This window comes from Alnus glutinosa, chromosome 1, assembly GCF_958979055.1.
Source record: "Alnus glutinosa chromosome 1, dhAlnGlut1.1, whole genome shotgun sequence".
Lineage (NCBI taxonomy): Eukaryota > Viridiplantae > Streptophyta > Magnoliopsida > Fagales > Betulaceae > Alnus > Alnus glutinosa.
Window position 1 is genome coordinate 25982796 of NC_084886.1, and position 12692 is coordinate 25995487.

A 12692-nucleotide genomic window follows, 5' to 3' on the forward strand; every position below is an offset into this window, starting at 1 on the left:
TTACAGCAATCCAAGATCCATCTAGTTATAGAGTGGTGATTTTTACTTTGGTGGTCGGACGTGGTCAGCTTTGCATCTTTCCATTTCTCTTTTTGGCTTTTGGTGGTGTGTGTTTTACTCCTTTGTAATGAGCCTCTGCTTAGATGGATATATGTGGCAGACAAAGAATTCATCCACTTGTAGCTATCATTTTGGTGCACTTATTTGATGTGTACTTATGTCCATTGGGCGTTTCTCGTGTGCACATTGATTATTTTTTTCCTGGGTGTAATTGGACTTAGCATGCAGTCTAGAGGTGCAAGTACATGCATGTTTGATGTGTATTTATAAAATTGATTATGTTTAATGGAACTAAAATGGTGGATTTTGATTGGTGTGTGTCCTGTTTGAAGAAGATCAAACATAGTTGAAGTAATTGCCCACCTGAGATAGTTATAGATTGACAAGTATTAACCTCTAAATAGACGTTGAACTTGGTAAAGAGGGAACTAGATAGTACTTGATATGTTGAGAACGGTTGGGAGTGCTGCAATAGTCTCCAATGCGTTAGAAGGTTTTCATGTAAAAGTCTCAACGTCTTGCTTTGGGTTGACCCGTTTGATTTATTAATTTGCATTGTTGGTTGATATGCCAAAAAAATAAAAAAGGAAAAGAAAAGAAAAAAAAAAGAGTAAATAAATTTAGATGTGTATTTGTGATTAGTGTACAACCAGAAAATAGGAAAATTATTTTGCTACGTACGTCTAAAGTAAATTCAGTGTCTCATACCATATGATGACTCTCCAAAGAATTCAAACAAATAATTAAAGAAAGACATGGTCCATTAATTTGCATTGTTTCTCTTCAAACCTCTCCATGAACGTTATTATCTTCTATTGAGATGATTGAGTGTGGAGATTGAAAAATAAAGACTTTTGTGTGTGAGTGTGATCAACCAATAAACCAAAATATAAAATGCATATATTACATTCAATATACGTCATACACAAAACAAATTAAAAGAGAAGCAGAGAAAAGGCCAAATATGAATAAATTATTTAATAAAAAGTTGATTTGTGAAAAGATTAGTTAATACTGAAAAAGTTGAGCATTTAAAGACCAGTAATGCTGCATTCTGAGCCTTGCAGCTCGTATATCTTGAAAAAGATATATGGCTGATTTTCTGACTTAACCGGCAGATTTGTTGCTTTATCAGTTATTTCCTTTAATTTTGTCAAGATTTGATTTGAGCATTATATTTTCCTAAAGTGGGTTTTTTTTGTCACCAAGTATCTCCATTAATTTGGAAATATTTGTTGATACCCATTATTTCCTTAATACATTTATTTGCAATCTTGAGATATTTTATTTCCTTTTGTAATCGCTAAAGTTTTACTATAAATTGGGAATAACTGTATTGGAAAAGACAGTTCATTGATTAATAAGAATTACAGATTTCTCTTTCAACGTGTGTGTTGAATGTTTGTGCTTTGAGAACACAGCTTCTCAATCATGTCTATCGCTTCCGCTACGTCAAAACGTTTATTACACCAATTATGTTCAACACAAGATTAATTAGGATCCTCTATAATTATTTGCTCGATTTGAGAGAATTTCGACAGGTGATTGTGAGAGACCACTTATGAGGGGGGGATCCACCTGATGAAATAAAAATTGGAATGTCCAACCATTTAGCCTCACCAGCGTTAAAAAAATAAAATAAAATAAACCTGTGTAGATCAATTCCAAATCTCTGCATAATTAATAACATAATTACAAACCAGAATGAGATGATTTTTATTCAAAAATATATCTTGATGTGATGGACGTACCACCTTCAAGGGAATGCTTGATTCATAGAGAGATATCTTGACAAAGGAATATATATATATATGGTCAGGATTAATAGCACGTACTCAACAATTCTACAACTGGACTGCAACCGACACTAAGACATGTAAAGCATTGAGCAGACTCCTAAACACTAAAGGCATGTTTTTTAAAATTTCAATAATATATATTGAATGCATAAGTTATGAGCTACAAAGTAAATGACATCGATCTTACAGACGATCGAAATGAAACTTGGACATGCCCATTATATTTGACTGATCCATCACTTCGTCACTTTTACCACGTATATATATTGCTGAGACTTACCTTAGCAGAATTCATGCATTCACGGGCGAAATGACCTTCTTCACCACACTAGCTTGTAGCATGAACTAGATGACCCTGTACCAGTTTCTTCCCCACGTATCTTTGTGCATGCATGCCTATTCAGATCGATGGAGTCCCATATTAAATACCGAACAAAAAAGGTTGCCTCATAGAATTAAATAGAAAGCAAATACAAAATTACTTAATAATAAAAAATAAAAATAAATAATGCAAATACTGTTTTATTATTATATATATATATATAAATCACGCTTGAGCTACTATATATTAACGGAGTTAGCACAACATAAATGGCCAAATCTCTTGCAGATGTAACGTTGTATTCCCTTGTTGGTACAGTTTCCGGTACGGTGACGTGTCGCCTTGTGATTTGTTGCCTTCCTCGATGTTCGTTCTCCTCGTAATCTGCAAAATAACAAACGGCTCGTCGGGGGTGCCGACCGGACCCCCACTCCGATGCCTAAGTCAGTTCAAACTTATTTTCTGGAAAATATCAGTAATCTCAAGAGTTCAGAGAATCTGCCCCCTTTTTAATACCTAACGTAGTAGTCTTATTTATAGGCTCACAGTTCACAGTTATAAAACTGCTAGAGTGCTTGGAACATAATCTAATTAGGAGTCTGAGTCCTAGATCACATAGTCTTGAGTCTTATCTTCCTAATTAGGAGTCTGAGTCCTAACTGGATATGACACTCTCTTTAGCTAATGTCATTCTATTAGGTACCTTATCCCATATCCCATATTTGATGGGATAGAAGTCTATCTTGATATATTTTGAATATCCGTCTTTTTGGGGATAACGACTGGTCTTGTACTTAGGTCTGATCTGGCCGGGCCAACCCGATGGGCTCGGCCCCCGATACTACCTTAGGCCCACGTGTCTTTGGAGCTGATTATTTCTCCAACAGTTACCCCCCTAATTCTCTTATTTGAATTTAGAATATAAGAGAATTAAATACCTCAATTTTTGAATCTTCCATAATCTGTATCTGACAATTTCCGCCTCTTTCAAAGTAATTATGACGAATAATGCCTCGAATCTCTGGAAGGATTAGAATTCCTGCTCTTTGTCGATCTAGAATTGCTGTTAGAGTTCTAATCGAGCTCTAGAATTGATGTCAGAGTTCTAATTGGACTCTGATCCCTTATTAGACTTCTAATCTGATATCTTCTTAGACTTCTGATCTGATCCTTCTTCTTATCTGATTGGACCATAAGTCTTATCCTGATTTCCCTGAAGTAGTTGCTAAATGTTTATCTCCTCCTTGGATCGGGTTGAGTGGATCCAACTTGTGATCTGCCATAGTAATAATAGCAACTTCTCATAAATATCTTCTTCATAAATGCCTCCACATAATATTGTCGGTCAGGCCAAAGTTGTGAAGATGATCTTCTACTCTCGGTAGGAGATGGGTCGGACTGATGTAGTTGATTTCACCAAGATTGTGGTGAAATGCCACTCTGAGATAACACTTTGCGTACGACTTTCCTGAGATCAAGGTTCTGTCTGACAAAAATGGTAAACCGTTGAAGAAAAGGCTTAACATACCCGAAGCTTCTTCATTGGTAGCGCTTCGTAGACCGCTTCCACAAAAATCTCTCTTGGGGGCTTCGGAGGCCCAGACTAGCACTGAGGCTTTGGTTGTCCGAGACTTATAACGACTAGGGGCTTCTGGTGGCCCGAGGTTTTGTGCTTGGCGTACTGAATCTTCTAATCTGAATACCATCTAGCTTGGTCTCACCTGTGAATATCTTTATTTTCGAACTTTGTAATGTTTGAATTCTTTGTTATGGAAAAACTTTCCATGACAAATCAATTCTCACTTATCCTCTAATAACTTGAACAAACAATCGGTTTGCGTAAGTTAACTCCGAGGAGAGTAAGAAAAATCTTTTGTTTCAAAAATCTTTTTGTTTTGAACTCCATGACTAGGAGAGAAAAATCTTACTTTGAGTTATCCTCCTTAACTTAAACAAACAATCGGTTTGTGTAAGTTATGACCGAGGAGGATATGAAAAAATCTTTTAGAAGCGATGAACTTACTTGGTTATTTTTTGTAGAGGTGATATCCCCGTATGGTTTGTTATAGGGGTTGTCTCCCCGTATCTTTGTTCGAGTTGCTCCTGAGAGATCTTAATTTGAGAGTTTGGTGTAGCTTCGGTGATTTTGCCTTTGTAGAAGCTTTAACTTTGTTGAGCTACCCCCCATAACTTTAGTCCGCGACCGCGGGCTAAGTCGTTCAAGGCGGATAGTCAAACTTTAGTCCGCGACCGCGGGCTAAGTCGTTCGAGGCGGATAGTCAAGTCCTCTTAGTATCCTGGACGATGGTGTAAAAGAGATCTCGGAGTTCGGAGTGAGTCTCAGGGCTTCAACCTGTAAATACTTGAATTGATGATTTTTTAAAGAGGTTTTATCCTCATACCTTCCTGAAGCTTTTCATTCCTGAAACTCTGTCTTTCTAAACCTTTACCTTCATGTTTGTCTTAATGAGCTACCCCCCATAACTTTAGTCTGCGACAGCAGGTTAAGTCGTTCGAGGTGGATAGTCAGGTCGCTGAGCTTTACCTTTCTTTTCGGAAATCTTTGTACCCTTTTAATTTCTTTATCTCCGAACGCTCCAATCTTTTAACGTCTGGAGACCTCCAACCGAGAGGTTTTCTTGTCTTGGTGTCCTTTCCATAACCATTTCGGGTTGTTCGAGGAAAGGACTCGGGCCAATTCTATCTTGGATGTTCTTGTCCTTCCGAAAACTTGCAATCCTGCCGTTGTATCCTTTGTTGGACTAACCGTTAGGTTTTTCTTGCTCTCGGTGTTGGACTAACCGAGAGGCTTTTTCTTTTTCTGCTCTCGGTGTTGGACTAACCGAGAGGCTTTTCCTGCTCTCGGTGTTGGTCTAGCCGATAGACTTTTCCCGCTCTCAGTGTTAGACAAACCGAGAGACTTTTCCTGCTCTCGGTGTTGAATGACCGAGAGAGTTTTCCTGCTCTCGGTGTTGACAAACCGAGAGACTTTTCCTGCTCTCGGTGTTGAATTCTTTATTTTTGAGAGAACTACGTCGGTTCCCACAGACGGCGCCAAACTGTTGGTACAGTTTCCGGTACGGTGACGTGTCGCCTTGTGATTTGTTGCCTTCCTCGATGTTCGTTCTCCTCGTAATCTGCAAAATAACAAACGGCTCGTCGGGGGTGCCGACCGGACCCCCACTCCGATGCCTAAGTCAGTTCAAACTTATTTTCTGGAAAATATCAGTAATCTCAAGAGTTCAGAGAATCTGCCCCCTTTTTAATACCTAGCGTAGTAGTCTTATTTATAGGCTCACAGTTCACAGTTATAAAACTGCTAGAGTGCTTGGAACATAATCTAATTAGGAGTCTGAGTCCTAGATCACATAGTCTTGAGTCTTATCTTCCTAATTAGGAGTCTGAGTCCTAACTGGATATGACACTCTCTTTAGCTAATGTCATTCTATTAGGTACCTTATCCCATATTTGATGGGATAGAAGTCTATCTTGATATATTTTGAATATCCGTCTTTTTGGGGATAACGACTGGTCTTGTACTTAGGTCTGATCTGGCCGGGCCAACCCGATGGGCTCGGCCCCCGATACTACCTTAGGCCCACGTGTCTTTGGAGCTGATTATTTCTCCAACATCCCTGATTAAGCAAAATTAAAATGAGAACAAAATACTAATATTAATTACGGGACAAGAATTCTAGAATTCAAGCAATCTTTATTCAAATTGATATATATATATATATATATATATATATATATATATATATATATATATATATATATAATAATAATAATATAAACCTCTAGCAAATAACAGAAAAAGGTATGAAAGAAAGAAAGAAAGATATAAATAAACTTCTAGAAGATCGATCGAGTAAACAAACCATGAGATCATCAGGTGAATAGTAATCATTCCAGCATGAAAACATATCATGTGCAGAAACTCCGCATTTTAAACAAATTTTCAAACTTGGAGAACCACGATTGTGCTTTTCTGGACAGTCTTCCGCTCAATCGGTGGCCACCCTTTTCGCAGATAAAGCAATCTTGTCCCTACAAAGAAATCAAGTAGCAAAGCAAATACCGATATGACCTATGATCAGATCTTGAAAGTACATGTCACATATAAATAACACGTGCTCATGCACACACACTGCCACAAGCTTATCTGGCTTAGAATGCATGCATGTACAGGATGTGTGTATAACTTTGTGTACACGTACACCAGTCCACATAGATAGGACAGAACTAGGATTTTAGCATTGAGATCGAGTACGTGGGGGCACCTAAATATCTGAGATCTTGACGGTCTCTTCCTTCTCTTCTTCTTTTACAACAATGACCTAAGGCAATATTTGTGTACAAAATAGCCATTTATGCCAATAGCAAACTCAAATTCTCATTACCCAGGCAGAAATAACATGCAGGAACTAATCATCTTCACTTCCAAGGACAACAAAAATGGCAGATACTAGCTAGTTTAGGAAACTTACCTTCTGAAGTGACAATGAAATTAAAGCAGCCGCCTTTTCAGCAGCATGCTCTACCTCCCCTAAGGCATGCCCACCAACGGTAACAGTATCCTCGAAGGGCATTGCATGAGATATTGCACCATCTATGACAATGAATCCACTGTTAGACATTTGCTTCACAAATGCACGATAAACACGGATATTTAACCGAAAAGGGAAGTGAATTATATATAAAAATAAAATTTGAACTTGGGACTCGATCTGTTATTATACTATATTAAATCACTACTTATTCTAAAAGTTTAAATTAATAAAAATTGGTGAATTTAATCATTTAAATTAATATTTTAATATATACTTTCCCTCACATGTGGGTTTAAAAGTTATTAATTTATTTTCTAAAATTAGAACCGTTATCCAATAGATCATTACGCCATCCTTCCGTTAAATTTTTGACGGTGTTGCCACTGTCATACCCGATAAGAATACAACATGTGTCCTGCTTAATAAAAATATAAAACAGAAAGAAAACATATAAAAAAAATGAAAAAAAAAATTATATTTTTTATTTTTTTATTTTTTTATTAAACATGACACGTGCCAGCTTCTGATTGGGTATGACGTGACAGCACTGTTAAAAATTTATTGGAAGTAGGACATAATTACCTATTTGATAACGGTTCTAATCTTAAGAAGTAAATTGATCGATAACTTTTAAACCTTTAAAAAACGATTTAATAAAAGGTTATAGCTTAGGAACCATATATATAAATTAGAATCAAATCTGTGTCCAGAAGAGAACAAATTAATTCTATTTCTAGTTGTTCTTCATGTGATCATACGAACATTAAAATCACATGCATAGATAGATAGATAGATACCAGTACAATAGAACAAGAGACTTACTATCTTTAAGAACATAATACGCAACTTTGGCAGCTTTCAACTCTGCCTGTTTTTTAGTTTTCCCTTCTTTCCCTTCAAATATCTTTCCTTTAATTTCAACAGTCGAAGTGAATGTTGGCATGTGATCAAATGGACCTGCTTTAGTAGTCTTATATATTGGCATGCTCAAGCCTTCACATTGAGCAAACTCCTGCAACAGATTCTTGTACATCCTAGAGTCATCCTAAGCAGGGATTTAAATAAGCAGTCAATGCATGTCATTTTTGTTGCAATGTGTATGGCAGTTGTACAAGAATTTTCTAAATAGAATTACCCAGCATTTAAATGTATATTATGTGAGTAGACAGAAAGAGTAATGGTATATAGTAAATTACTATACAACTACTGCAATACAACTAGGATACCGTGGTAGTGAAAATCAGTCTCTAATTTTTTTATTTTTTTATATTATTTTTTAGGAGAAACTTCACTTAACTCCTATAAACTTACATTATTATTTATATTGCCTCCCCCGAAAGTTCAAAACTCTCAATTTAGAGTATTGAACTTTCAATTTTTTGCAATATCATTCATCTATTAGGTTTTTCCGTTAAATCCTAATGGATGAGCGTCAAAATTATCAAAATACCTCCCATTTTTAAAAAGATAAATAATAATAATAAATAAATAAAAAAATTGCAAGATTCAAGTGCCGGTTAAGATTTAACAAAATTTGAAAAAATGCTTATTCCGGAATATTTGTAATTTTATTTTTATTTTTATTATACCAAAATAGGGATATTTTAAAAAATTTGACATGATTTAACGGAAAAACCTAACGGACAGGTGGCATTGCATAAAATTAGAAGTATAATACATTAAATTGAGAGTTTTTTAACTTTGGGGAGGTAATTGTAAACGTGATGGAAGCTCATGGGGATTAAGTGAAGTTTTCTTTATTTTTTAAAAGTCTTGATCCAATGGCTAATTTTCACTGTCACATCATCCTAGATGTATAACAGTCGTATAATAGTCTACCAAATAATATTATCCAGGTAGAAATAACGGGAACTAATCATCTTCACTTCCAAGAAAAAAAAAATGGTAGATACTAGTTTAGGAAACTTACCTTCTGAAGCTCATCAAGTGACAATGAAACTAAAGCAGCATGCTCTACCTCCACTCAGGCACGCCCACCAACGATAACAGTATCCTCAAAAGGCATGGCATGAGATATTGCGCCATCATTTTTGCTAGTATATAATGGTGGGTCAAGATTTTTCCATCTAGAATTGTTGTGCTTCTGTGATCTCTTGTAAAGGGTTTGCGAATCTATGACAATGAATTCACTGTTAGACATTTGGTTCACAAAAATGCATAATGAGCACCGATATTTAATAGAAATAGAATTTGAACTCGGGACTTTGTTATTATACTATATTAATTTACCACTTATTTCATAATTTTAAGTTAATAAAAATGGGTGGATTTAATCATTAAAATTAATATTTTAATATATACTTTAGGCTTAAAATTCCTTTCAACAAATGAAACCTAATACGTGAAATATTTATCTAAGATTAGAGAAAATTACGGAAATAAGATTTGAACTCAAGACCTGCTTTAACATAATTATGTTAAATCATCACTTATTATAAAAGCTTAAGGTGATGAAAAAAAAATTGATTTAATCATTTAATTAATTTTGAATCATGTGCACAGATACTCATGGAGATGGAATAAATTTTAAATGATAAAAGCAAATATGTGATAATAAAGATTTCAAATGCAAAAGCACTTGATATATGAAAAGCAATAGTATTCAAATGCCTCACCATCGGTGAAGCTCATTTGAGTGTCCGATTTTTTTTGTATTATATTTAACTATTTTTTATTATATTTAAAATTGAGAATGTTGAAATATTTTTTTTTTTTTTAAATTATATTTAGATGGTTTAGAGAACTTGAGACAAAATTGAAAAAAGTTAGATAAAACTTGAATAGAATTTAAATTTAAAAAATTCTCCCAAAACATGTTTTTCAAAAATAATAAGAACAAAATAAAATAAAATAAAATAAACATGGATTACCCAAACATAAAGCCTCTGATTGAATCTCAGGATCTTCGATCTTTGGCCCTCCAGCAGTAGCTTCTACAATTAAATGTTGTTAGTATTAAAAGCATAAGGAAATGTTGAATCTCAAATTATCTCACAATGGTAACTTAGCAGTTTAAATCAACAGTTGATCGGTCCTTGTTAGAGGGTTTTGATTGAGAATTGCTACGGAATAGTTATGAAATTAATACATGATTTCTAGCTTTACTAGTTGGCCTTTTATTTTATTTGTATATATGGCACCTAATAAGTGGGGCATGATATGACATATGAATTGAACAACATTTTCACCCCAAGAATTTAATTTCCATTTGATTTACTGATTGAAAAAAAAAAAAAAAATAGTAAATTTACTGCAAGGACTTAATAGGCGTAGTAGCTATATGAATGAGAAACAAAGGTTCAAAACTTCAGATCCGGCTAGACTAAAACAGGGTGAAGCTGACAAAAAAAAAATGGGAGTGTGACGTATTTACTGTACACATTGCTAAACCCTAAGTCCTAAAACTAAACCGTAAATTATAAATTAAAACTAAACCCTAACCCTAAAATTAAACTCTAACACTAAGTATATATACTATATTAAACCCTAAATAAAAACTAAAACTTAACCATAAAATTAAACTGCATATACCAATTGTAGTTTTTTTTTAATAAAAAAATATATTATAATTATATATAAAATATTATATATATAATTTATTCAAGTAAATACAAATACAAACCCATGCAGCCCTAAATGTATGTACCGTACATATAGCTAAACCCTAAGCGCTAAAACAAAACCGTAAACTATAAATTAAAACTAAACGCTAACCTTGAAACTAAACTCTAACCCTAAGTATATATACTATATTAAACCCTAAATAAAAACTGAAAACTAAAACCTAACCATAAAATTAAACTCTAACCCTAAGTGCATAGACTATATATAGCTATAAACTATCATCCTAAGGGTACGTACTATATATAGTCATAAACCCTAACCCTAATCCTCTGTCCAAAAGTATATATATATACTCTAACCCTAAGTGTATAGACTATATATAGCTATAAACTATAATCCTAAGGGTACGTACTATATATAGTCATAAACTCTAACCCTAATCCTATGTCCAAAAGTATATATATATATATATATATATATATATATATATATATATATATATATATAGCTATAAACCATAACTCTAAGTATATGTACTATATATATAGCTATAAATCATAATCCTAAGTATATGTACTATATATATCGGAACAATCTAATTTTGAACTGCTCATGATTTAATATATATATATATATATATATTTAAAAGTGTACAATAATAACACGTGAAAAATATATTGACATTATTATTCATAAAATGTAAAATCAATTAAATTATAACCCATAGCCCTAAGTGTATATATTATATATACCTATAAACCCTAACCCTAAGTGTATATACTATATATATCGATAAACCCCAACCCTAAGTAGATATACTATATATAGCTATAAATCATAAGTTTAAGTGTACATACTATATATATCGGAACAATCTAATTTTGACTAGTTAAAATGGTGAGGCTGCTGGAGGAATTTTAATAAAGTGGCTCACCAGAATAGAAAAAAGTGATTTTTAATTATTTTGGTGAGTAAAATTAGGTGAGGCTAGTAGGATTTCTCTTAGGAATGATTGATGTGATATAAAGTATAAAAAAGTTTGAAATAGTTTGAAATTGCTTTAATTAGCTCAGCCAATTACGACAATGTAGTAAATTGAGTTTGTGGTCCGTGCACAAGTGTTATTGCATTAATATTGGTGATGGGTGCTAACCCATGCATGAGAGACAGTATTAAAATATTAAAATTAATTAATTTTTATTAACTTAAAATTTGAGAACAAATGGCATAGTTCTTGTCTAAGAGTGTTGGAATTAGTTATTAACAACATGAGTCACTTATTCATTCTGTCTTTCAAAAACCTGATTAATAAAGTAATTACTTACGGACAAAAAACACATATTAAATTAATAATCATCAAAAGACAACACCAAGAATTCATTTATTAAATTCTCATGTGATGGAGATTACAATAAACTTATAATTAATTAAATAACATTTGCCGTTTAAATGCAACAACAAACGTTTGGCTCGGCACATGTACACCGAGTCCCCGGGCCATAAGCCTTCGTGCAAGCAGTATTGCAAACATCGGTTGTACAATCTTTCAGCAGGCCACACCGACTACTCCCGCTTAAACCCATTGCCGCTATTCAACAAAAAAAAAGATTAAATTAAGCCACATGCAAAATTATTTCATTCAAATGCTAAAAAACTTAGATCCTATCATTATACGGTGAAGAAAACAACTACAATAAATAAAAATAATAAAAGATTTTACACAACAATATAAAGAAATTCAACAGAAAAAAATTTGAATGTTAAGAATTCTATTATCTATTGCATGTAATACTAACAAAAACAACTATCATTTTCTTTTTTTCTTTCATTCCAGTACTAAACAATGACATTATTATATTCTAAGAGATTTAATATTCTATTGTATACACATGTAATAAAAAAAAAAAAAGAAAAAAACGTCGAAGCGGAGGATGCGACGAATTACCGTAAGAAAAAACTAAGAGCATCCAGAAAAAATTGAAGAAAATTGTAGAATATTTCATCTTAAGCCGAAAACGTGGACAAGAACCTTCAACCTACAAAGTTGCGCCTGGCTGGATCAATGCAAATATATATATATATATATATATATATATATAAAAGAGCGTCTGCATTTGTGGTTCGCGGGATCAATGTATATATATATAGAGAGAGTCTGCATTTGTGGTACGCATGGTGGTGGGGACCATGTGGGCCCCTATTTTGTGATCAAGCTGCTCTTTGATTTGACAACACACCAACTTCTCTTCGTCCGATGCTTTTATGAGGGTGCAATGATTTGACTGTAGTATTCAAAGAAAATGAGTAGACGAAGCTCTTTAATGAGTTTTATACCTTACAATACAATAACGAACGTGGTTTTACACTTAAGAT

General features: G+C 33.6%; 1 long non-coding RNA gene across 1 annotated transcript; it reads right to left on the bottom strand.

The window, feature by feature from the left end:
• Positions 1–11645: 11645 nt before the first annotated feature.
• Positions 11646–12383, bottom strand: LOC133878830 (uncharacterized). Its single transcript, XR_009902002.1, has 2 exons — positions 12265–12383; positions 11646–11907 (listed from the first exon to the last, which is right to left on the bottom strand). It is a non-coding gene; the product is annotated as an uncharacterized LOC133878830 (long non-coding RNA).
• Positions 12384–12692: the final 309 nt, after the last annotated feature.